Source organism: Lathyrus oleraceus, chromosome 1 (genome assembly GCF_024323335.1).
Source record: "Lathyrus oleraceus cultivar Zhongwan6 chromosome 1, CAAS_Psat_ZW6_1.0, whole genome shotgun sequence".
NCBI classification, from domain to species: domain Eukaryota; kingdom Viridiplantae; phylum Streptophyta; class Magnoliopsida; order Fabales; family Fabaceae; genus Lathyrus; species Lathyrus oleraceus.
In genome coordinates, this window is record NC_066579.1 from 81938449 (window position 1) to 81949916 (window position 11468).

Below are 11468 nucleotides of genomic sequence, written 5' to 3' on the forward strand. Positions count from 1 at the left end.
ATTTCTTAACCAAAAGATGTTCTCACGAACCAGACTCTAAACTTATAAACGCGTCCGAAAATAGTTTTAAAATCTCTTTTCTTCTTGAGTTAAAAACTCCTAATGAACTAAACAAAGCGCTTTCGCTGTTTTTGAAATAGTTAGAAACAATTAAGTTTAAAAAGACGTTGGACGACTTTCGATCTTACCCAACGGAATTTAAGTACGGGAAAACTTAAGTTGAAAGTTAAAATAGCCCCTAAGTGTTTCTACGAACAATTGTACGGATTATCGGTTCAATTACGATCCTTACATTCTAACCTTATAGATTTAGTTAGAGATGGTAAAGTAAAAGTGCATTAATTTAAATAAAAGTAGTGCGAGTGCGGAAAATAAATAAAAGTAGTGCGAGTGCGGAAAATAAATAAAAGTAGTGCGAGTGCGAGAAATAAATGAAAGTAGTGCGAGTGTGAGAAATAAATAAAGTAAAGCGAGTGCGGGAAATAAATAAAGTAAAGCGAGTGCGGGAAAATAAAATAGATAAAGGCAAAGTAATAAAAACCTGCTCCGATCGGAGGGTTGAATAAAATGCAAAGCGGAAATGAAAATGGAAGCAGGATTAACTTCCTTCCAAAGTGCTCCAAACTCGATTACAGACTCAATCACAAAACTCGATTATACAATTGTGGTAACACCCCAATGCGAAACGATTACCACTTTAAAATACTGAATATATGCCTAAGTGAAACTAATTTTGCTCTGGATCTTCCTCTGCTCTAAGTTTGGATGGTTGAATAAGTGATTTCGAGTCTCTATTTATAGGAGAGTAAAATGATGGAAATGACAAGGATGCCCCTCAACTTGAAAATGGGAGGGAAAACTTTTCCTCTTGTGGAAGTAGTGGGGAACGTGGCAGTTGAGGGAAGTTGAGCTGGGACACGTCATGGCAGGGTCTATGGCGCCAGCCATAGTGGGAGCCACAAGTACAAAATGCTAAATTTTAGGGTTTTTAGCTCTTTTCCACTCCTTTTCTCGATCAGGGCTCCGATTAAAGTAAAAACCTGAAAACAAATAGAAACATAGTAATAACACAATAAAATGACAATAAAACTACTAAAATGCATGCGAAATCGGAGTTGAAAATACAGTGAATTTCAGTGTTATCAATGATTGTAACATTGCTTCTTGGAGGAAGCAAATAGAAGAACTGCAGGCGAAGATTTCTGATGCCGAAAGAAGCAAAGATCAACTCTTAGAGTTTGATGAAGCTTCAATGGCTAAAGAGCTATCATTTGGCATGAAGTTTGTCGAACAAGCTCGATAACTTGAGTCTGACCTCAAACTCCTACGATCGAAGAGATCTTTATGCGAGAAACGTCTAGAGCTTCTTAAAGCCACGTATCTTCAGATCAAGGCCAACCTTCCTTTCTAGTTTTTCCTTGTCCAGTTTGAATGTAATGATAACTTTTCCTTTGTAATGAATATTGGCCCTTTGGCCTTCGAATTCAATATAACCATTTTATCATTTTTACCATATTAGTTTTTCTTTACTTATATAACTATTCGTCTCTTATTTTTATCTCTTGGAGTACTGGTTTATATTTTTTCAAATATTTTCCGTCACTCTTAAAATCCTTTTATCTTCATTAAGATCTTCGATTTCATAAGCACCATTAGAGAATACCTGTAAAATCTGAAAAGGGCCTTCCCACTTTGGGGACCATTTCCCCAAGGCTCTATCCTTTCGATCCATTGGAAGGATCACTTTTCAAACCAAGTCTTCAGGTGTAAAACTTTTGACTTTTACCCTCTTATTATAAGAGATTTCTATTCTCTTCTTTTGTTGTTTTAAGAATTCCAAGGCATTTAACCTTTCTTCATCTAAGTCAACCAATTCATCCAACATCATGTTCCAATATGATTATGTTGGAAGTTCATGGTGCCTTTGAATCCTTATAGATTGTAGGTGAATTTCTACTAGTAGAACAACATCGTGGCCAAAGGTTAGCCGAAAAAGGGTTGACTTAGTGGCCTCTTTAGGAGAGGTACGACATGCCCATAAAATTTGGTCTAGAGTTTTATGTCAATTCGTAGGCTTCTTCCCTACATGCTTTTTAATCAAACTAATGATCACTTTATTGGCAACTTCGACTTGTCCATTGGCTTGAGCATAATAAGGCGTCGAAGTTAACAATTTGAAACCCATTTCTTTGGAAAATTCTTGCATTTTCCGACTAGTGAATTCTGACCCTTGATCTGTTGTAACCGTCTATAGGATTCCAAATCTATAAATAACATGCTTCTGGATAAACTCGATCACATCCTCTTGATTCACATTTGGTAAGGGTATAACTTCAATCCACTTCGTAAAATAATCAACTCCCACCAATATATATCTTTGATTTTTAGATGATGGGGGTTGAATTTCCCTAATCAAATCTAAAGCCCAACCTCTAAATGGCCAAGGCTTGATGATATAATGTAATTCACTTGCAGGAACGTGTTGTATGCCTGGATGTATCTGACATTCTTGGCATCTCTTTGTGAATTCAATGCAACCTTTCAACATAGTAGGCCAATACATCCCTTGGAGAAATTAAAGCCATTTCATCTTATGACCAACTTGGTGTGCCCTACACACTCCACTATGGACAATCGAAAGGGCTAAGTACGCCTCTGACTCACTGAGGCACTTAAGCAGAATTCCCTCAGGAGACTTTTTAAAAATCTCTATACCCAAAAGAACATAACTCAATGCTCGATATCTGGTTTTTTGATCAATAGATGACGTTGTATTCTGCAGATACACCACTATTGGTTTCCTCCAATCTTCATCTGTCAAATTGTCTATTGCCAATATTTCGAAGTTCCCTTCGTCAGTATATCCTAACTTTACATTTTCTAAGTCTAGAACTATTAATATGGTTGCCATTGCCTTTCCTCTGACTTCAATGACTTTTTGCAAATTTTCTTTTGAAATTTTATACCTGGATGCAATCTGAGCTAAATCGTTAGCCACTTGATTTTCTAGTCGAGGTATGTGTCAAATAGTAGCCATTTGAAATCTTTTTAGCAGTCGACTGGCTATTATGAAGTACATAATTAAATTCTCCTTAATACATCTATATTCCTTTGTGATCTGCTTTATGATTAACTCTGAGTCACCCATTATTTTGACTCGAGTTGCCCCTAATTCCAACAATATTTCAAGTCCTACTATGAGGGCTTCATATTCAGCCTCATTGTTTGAGCAAATCCCCTCTATTTTGTACTTGAATCTTGTTGGAATTTTATTAGGAGAAATAATTATAACCCCTATGCATGTACCATCCTTGTGACTAGGCCCATCGAAGTACAACTTCCAAGGTTCCAATTCGAGATAGTTCAGTGCATTTGCATCTATGGAGTGGTCAACTATAAAATCTGCTACCACTTGTTTTTTAACAGCTCTTAATGGCATGCATGTTAAAGAAAATTCAGTTAATGCTAATGCCCATTTCCCAAATCGACTATGCAAAATTGGTTTGGATAACATATGTTTAATAACGTCGAAATGAGATGAAACATAAACATCAACAGATTTTATATAATGCTTCAATTTTGTACAAGAGAAATACAAGCATAAACATAATTTTTCAACTATGCTATACCTAGTTTCTGCATCATTTAGGACTCTACTGAGGTAGTATATGGCTCTTTCGACACCATTATCATCCTCTTGAGCTAACATGCTCCCTAAAGTCTTGTCAGATGCAGATATATGCAATCTCATACTTTTGTTTCTACAAGGTGGTGTCAAGATTGGTGGATGACTCAAGTATGCTTTAATCTTATCAAATCCTTCTTGTTGAGCCTGCCCCCATTCGAATCCTTCCTTGTTGAGTCGAAGCAATGGTGAAAAAGCTTGTGTCTTCCCACTAAGGTTTGAGATGAATCTCCTTAGGAAATTGATCTTACCTAGTAGTGACTGCAAAACTTTCTTCGTTGATGGCGCTTTCGCTTCCATGATGGCCTTGGTCTTATTCTGGTTTATTTCGATCCCCCTTTTGTGGACCACAAAGCCTAAGAAATCTCCAGCCTGCACACAAAAAGCGCATTTTAAAGGATTCATTTTTAGACCATGTTTTCTCATCCTCTCAAAAGATATTCGAAGATGGTCTATGTGACTCTTCCCTGAAATAGACTTAATGACAATATCATCTAGATAAATTTGCATAAAAGTCTCTATAATATCGTGGAAGATCGAATTCATCTCTCTTTGGTAGGTTGCCCCAACATTTTTCAAACCAAAAGGCATCACCACCCATTCGTAGGTGCCTAAGGCTCCAGGGCATCGAAATGTTGTTTTCGAGACATCCTCTTCAACAATAAATATTTGATTATACCCAGAATACCCGTCAAGCATGCTCAAATATTCATAGCCTGCAGCGAAATCGACTAGCATTTCTGCCACTGGCATTGAATATTCATCTTTTGGGGTTGCAGTATTTAAATCTCTAAAATCTATGCAAACCCTTAAAGTACCATTCTTTTTTACAACTGGCATAATATTAGCTAACCATTCGACGTACCTGGCCGTGCGAATGAAATTGTAGCGAAGGAGCCTTTCAACTTCTTCTTTGATCTACGAAAGTATTGCTGGGGCAAATCGCCTTGGGTTCTACTTCACAGGTTTCTTTCCAGGCTTGATCGACAATTTCAATTCAACCAGCTCTCTGCTCAAATCGGGCATTTCATCATAGTCCCATGCGAAACAGGCCTTAAACTCTCTTAGCAACTAGACCACTTCGACTTTGAGTTGAGGATGAATATTAACACTAATGTAAGTTGGCCTTTTTATCGCTCCCTCTCCCAAGTCTACTTCTTCGAGGGGATCCTGAGCCATCATTTTAATGTTTGTTGCTAGCGGATCCTTCTCAAAACCCAAAGGCTTATCTTCGTAGATGGCATCGAGCCTCTGGTCTTGCTCTTCATTCTGACCCTTGTCAGGTGGCATTGGGTCAAAGTCCTTCCCAGGACCTATCGATTGAGAAACTTCACTAGCTTCGACATCCATGCTTTTAACATTGGCCTCAAAGGCCAATTGTTGCTTGCTTTCGGCTATGTAAGCCGAAATCCTTTTTATCGCTGTAAACCCAATCATCAATACTGAATTCACTTCTTCGTCCTGTGCGCTTGATTCCAGGCACTCCCAAATATCTGAAGTCGTCATTGCCTACTATTTCTCTGTCCCAACGAAAACCATAGTGAGGGTGCAGTGACAGGGAAAAATAAGCATTGTCATTAGGGGTGAATGCAAACTCAGTCGAATCACAGGGAGCTATGGTGGCCAAATGCTTGTCAAATTGGCGCCTGTCGACATGATTGATAGGGGTTTTGAAGTACCCCTGATCCGCCTCTATGTTTTCGATGATGCCATCTGGGCGCCAAATTATTATCCTCTGGTGCATTGAGGATGGGACATCTCCAACCCCATGTATCCACTCCCTTCCAAGCAACAGATTGTAGTTAGCCTTTGTTTCCACAATCATAAACATTATGGATCTTGTAACTGTCCCTACTGTTAATTCAACTTGGATGACTCCCATAGTGGAACCCACTTTACCTTCATAGTTGATTAACACCATATTATGAGGTTTGGCATCAGTATCTCTCTAGGTTTTTATCCTTCTTTGTTCTCTCCTCAATTGAGATCTGGTCATAAGATTCTTTCCCTTATAGTTCTAAGACACATGTGAGGTCCTTTTGTAAGCCCGAAACTCCTGGCGGTAAGCCAATGACGAACCTCTCTCGACCTCGAAGTTCTGCCATTTTCCATGACCGCGTTTCCTACCATTAGTTGTCTTGACCCACTTTTCATTTGACCCTTCGACACTAGGCCTGAAGGAAATGGGTTTAATATCTGGCCCTGCTTGCTTGGCTTCACCAAGTCTCACCATGGGCCGTCTTGGATCAGGATATCTCCTGGGATCGAAAGCCAGTCTTGGCTTACCCGTCTGTTGATTTTGGACGGCTTTACGACCATCTCAGTGATTTTCTCTCCTAACCCCTTCAAGATTTTGATTTTCTTTCTTGTCGAATACAACACTGCACTAAGGGTACAACATGAATTCCGACTTCTTTTTATGACACCTTCGGAGGAAGTCAGAAAACGTTTCTTCCTCTTGAGGGAAGGCGATTTTGTTATACTCCTCCTGCCAACATTCATCGTCGACCTCCATAGAGGTCTCTTGAGATACCTCGACCATATTGACCTCCATGTGGATATCTTCAGTGATATCTAACCTTTGGAATTATATTTGAAGGCCCTTAGTGGCCTTGTCCATCTGGATGAAACCATCTGCAGTTTCTTTGGTGATCATCATTAGCTTTGAACTTTCAGTGTCCTCAGCGTTGGAGGCATCAACATTTTTGTTGGTGATATCTCTTGCAGCCTTTTAAGAGAAATCATCAAGAGGTTTTTGCCCGAAGTATTCATGAACCTTCTCTAGAACAGGTCCATTCACGAAGTCCTCAGTGACTTCAGTCATGTTAAAATCTTCAGTGACTTCAATAAGGTTCTCTTCTTTAGGTTCAGTATAATAGACCTTAGCTACTTGCAGAGGATCAGAGTCGATCTTCATTTGGCTCCGTATTTTGTCTCCGAACTTGAGTCTTCTTTCCTGGATGGCTTTTTGCACAAGATCCCTGAAAAGAAAATATTGAGACGTTTAATGACCTAAAAAACCATGGTATTTTCAAAACCCTTTTTTCTTCCTTTGCCTAAAGGAGGTACTTTAGCACCCGGAGGTACTATCATTTGACCATCCTTGACTAACAAGTCAAAACTTTCGTCACATTTTGTAACGTCGAACGTATATGTATTCTTAGGAAATTTGTCACTCTTTTTTGGTTCGGCGGGATTTTTCCCATTCGAAGGTGCTAAAACTTTGCATGCATATGGTGGCCCTTGCGTCAATTCAGCAAGGTCGATCTCATTATCGTTGAAGTCTGAAAGTCCATGATAGGAACCTTCATCATCATTTCTAAAATCGACATATGCTACCCTTTTACCTTTATTTGCCCTGCACTTTTCTTCCTTCAAACGTTCCAACTATCGAACCCTATCATCCAATTGTGCCATATCCCTCAGGTATTGAGTATCTAATTTCTTCCTAATCGAATAGTCGAGGCCCCTAGCGGCCATTTCGACCAGTTCATGCTCTGGTATTTGTGTAAAACACCTAGCTTTGAGCAATTGAAAGTTATTTAGATAGTCATCAATTGGCTCAGTGAACTTTCTCTTGATACTAGCCAATTCCTTCAAACTTATCTTCGTTTTCCCCATGAAAAACTGCTCATGGAACATTCTTTCCAATTGGTTCCAAGTGTGGATCGAACTTTGGGGCATGGTGGTGAACCATGTGAAATCATTCTTTGTGAGAGAACTTGGAATTTTTTTTATCCTAAGGCTCTCATTGTTTGACATATCTCTTGCCTCAATTAAATATCTAGCCACGTGCTCGATAGTAAATTCAGTGGTATCCCTAGAAAACTCAGTGAATTTAGGGAATTTGGTTCTAGGGGGTGCTTCTGCCTACAAGATATACTCTGACAAAGGTGATGTATAATTTGGCCTTCTAAGGCCGAAATTTTCCCCATTTCGAACCATAATTCTTTCGACTATAGCTACTAGATTATTATCTACTTCCACATCATCATGTCAAACTCGCCATATGATATCATCAGCATTTTGGTTTTTATTCACCATTAATACCCTTGGTTCCCCGGGTATTTGTGGTTCTGTCCTAGGGGGTACTGCTACTCCCCCTTGGTTTTTGGGGATCTGAGGTCTTCTTCAAAAGTGGCCTCTTGATTTTCTCTTACCCAATATCTAGGAGGGTGTCGTTGGTGATGCGGTATGCCAAGGAACTCAGACATTTGCGCCACCTGTGCTGTCATCTGTTGGTTCGAATGAGTCGTATTTTGAATTAGAGGATTCAATATGGTGGTCAAAGTCTGGGTCAACATCTGAACCATTTCATGGTTGCTTTCGTCTATCTGTTGCCTCCATGTTGCCGCAAAGTTATTGGTAAGAATAGATAGTTGTATTGGGTGTCTCAAACCTGAATATTAGTTAGTTCGACCCATGTTAACTCCATACCATTGTACTGGAGAATTTATGTTAACCATTGGTTCTGAAAAAGTAGAACCAGCATTGTATAAATTGGCCATTATTAAAGTTGGCATTCCATACGGGTGTTCTCGATTACCAAATGGTATTGAGAAACCAGGGGGTACCAACGACCTATTTGGAATATCTCTAATTGGTGGGGGAGTATGAGGAGGTCCCATACGCCCAATGTAGGTTAAAATTGGTTCAATATGGGAGATTGAATGCTTATGCATCGAACTCACCATAGACAGAACTACTTCGGACACTTGCACTGTGGCCGTGTTTTCCCCTACCGAAGAAGAAGGGGGCGTTATGTTACTGGTTGATGGATTTTAAGAGTTTTGGGTATCTGGCGCATTCACATTTTCCATCCTCGTATGGGATTCTCTCCCTGTTCGTCGTTCGTTGTTTATGGCTACTTTACAACTTCTTAATAATATACAACGAATCTTTTCCCCCCAAAAAAACTTAACAACCAGAAACTACATACAATTCATAACGTTAGCACTGGTCCCACTGGGCGTGTCAATTTGTTTATCTTGAAAATCGGTAAATAACCGCTGATCTTCCAAATTTCTAAATTTGGTTACTTGTCCTAGGATCAATCTGATCGATCCTGCAAGTAACCAAATTTAGAAATTTGGAAGATCAACGGTTGTTAACCGATTTTCAAGGTAAACACTTAGCCACTGCATTACCACAATACAACATACACCAGCAGCACAAAGAAAAGAGAAGTAAAGAAATAAGAGCAAGGAAAGGCGGAACGGACGAATGATTGAAAGCTTAAAGAGAAGAGTATTAAACGAACCCGAGGTATACTTTTTACCCTCGCAGGAACTTTGTCGGAGTTGCAAAAAATCCGACGAGGCCTTATATAATGCTTTTGACTTGTTTCGCCTCAGTTGTTATTCCTTTGCAGAAGAAAACTTTTGAATAATTGCATATCATTCATTTTTGTTGTTGTTGTTGTTTGCGATTGAATATGTGCATTTGATTCCGGTTAGGCTTCCGACTTGGATTTGTTTTAAAGGTAGGGATCATGTAGAATTGTTAGAGGGTTTGATATGAGAGCTTGATTTATGTCTTTTTGTTGTCGATGTTTGGATACTTTGAGGTTGTTTGGACCATGTAGAATTTCTTGAGGGTTTTATATTGAGAAGTTTTTATGATCTAAAATTTGTTTTTGCTTTTGCTGTAGCGTGTTATGATTAATTTATGAGAAATAAGAAATGTGTAAAAAAAAAAGATCCAGAGGAAAGAAAGTTGGGGTTGTATTTGAGAGTTAATGAGAGAGTTGGGATTGTATTTCAGATTAATGAGAGAGAATGGATGCGTGCAAACGTCCTTGTAGTTGTCAATGATCACTTTTTTACTTTATGGCTCTTTATTACCATTCAATGCCAAGCGGCTAATGGTCTTTCCCAGATGTCTCAGTGACTCACACATGGCTTAGAAGGACGAGAGGTGACCACCCTTTCCTTTTTTCTTCTTTTCCTTTAGCGTGCCTTAGGTTTTTGGGAAGTGGATAGGGTTTGGGCCAATTGAGCCCAACCCGTTTGAGAACTCTTGCCAGCACCCTCTCTGATTCTCTTACCTCCTAGCTCCTCATAGGTGTTTCGATTGAGCCAACAATGTAGGCCCAATCTCCTTCATATTTCACTTATATAATCAGCAAACACACATTTCACTAATGTGCACCCTTTTTTTATTAACTTGTTTTTATCATTATTTTTTGATACTATTGATTTTTTTATTAGTTGATTAAACATTGCTTCTATTAATTAATTTTGGTAATTAACCTTAACTAAATTAATGTTTGGATTAAATCTTCCATTTAATTGATTAAAGTAATTAATCTTAGTTAATTTATTTAATTAATTAATTAAAATCAAATTTTAGTTAATAAATCTAAAATTACTCATTTAATTACCTTTTGCTCCATCATATCTCTCATGTCCATACTCATCTTTGACTATTTTTGGTCATTTAGACCTATATCTATTATTATTCATTTACTTGCTTAAATTGAAGGTTAAATGAAGATTAAATTAAATGAATGATTAATAATAGTAGTAAGTAAGTTCTAAGTAAACAAACTTGGTCCAATGCCAAGTGCCATTTTCGAACCCCGATTAATTTTGAATCGACGCAAGTTAAATTTTTTAAAGTATTGACGTACCTTTAGAAATTTCATTTCATAATTAAACATCAGATAAAAAATGGAATGGGAGGTGTACGCCATGTTGTTCCTCGAATAAGTGAGTGATTGACGCGTGCCATATTGCTCAAATTTTCGTCTTCCGATTAAAACACTCTAATCAAACTTGGATAAAGGAATGGATGGTGTACCCCTCATTATTCCTTGAATAAGAAAGTGGGAGGCGCGCGCCTCACTGCTGCGAATATTCGTCCTCCGCAAATAATTTTCAAAACATAAAATTGGATGAAAAGGGAATGAGAGGCACACGCCTTGTTGTTCCTCAAATAACCGAATGATTGGCGCACACCATATTTCTCGGACTTTTGTCGTCCTTCTAAAAAAACTCAACATATCAAACCTATTTTCTCGCCCTCGTGCGATCGTAAACCTTTTACAAAAGGAAATTGTTTAGTCTGTTCTAATGCGAATACAAACAAGCGCTTAAGCCTCCCCCGCGAGCATACAAGCCAATGTTTAACCGTTAGAACACGATCTAAACACATGTTCAATAAAATATACCAACAAAATCATAGTTTTCTATATCGAACTATGAAGCTTTGAGTTTCTCATTGTACCTAAGGATACGTAGGAGCAAGCCCCGCAATCTTGTCAAGCACCCTAATCAAAACATTTTTGCAACCCCTTTTCTTTTTGCACTCTTTATCAACCAAATAAGACAATTAATATAATCTAATATTCAATTGCAAGTTTAAAGGTTCTTGTTAGGTACAATGGATGTGAAGGATGATAATACCTTCCCCTTGCGTAATTAGCTCCTAAACTCGAATATTGTTGTGACGACCATCTTCTTCTGCTCTTAAGGGTTTTATTGATATTTTCCCTTTCCTTCTTTGGAATAAATAAAGTTCGGTGGTGACTCTACTCGAATCATTTTTCGCGAGCGTGCAAATGCTCTACGAAGGATTGCATTTTTCGAGATGCGACAACTGGCGACTCTGCTAGGGACTTTAGCACCAAGAAAGAGAGAGTCAAGCCTAATTTAGTTCAATTTGTGATGAATGCTAATATTGTTTATTTATTTTCTTCCATATTTTTCTCTTTGTCTTATTATGTTCTCTATGTTATATGTCATTTAGTTCCTCTGACACCATGATGGGTGATCTTTGTGTT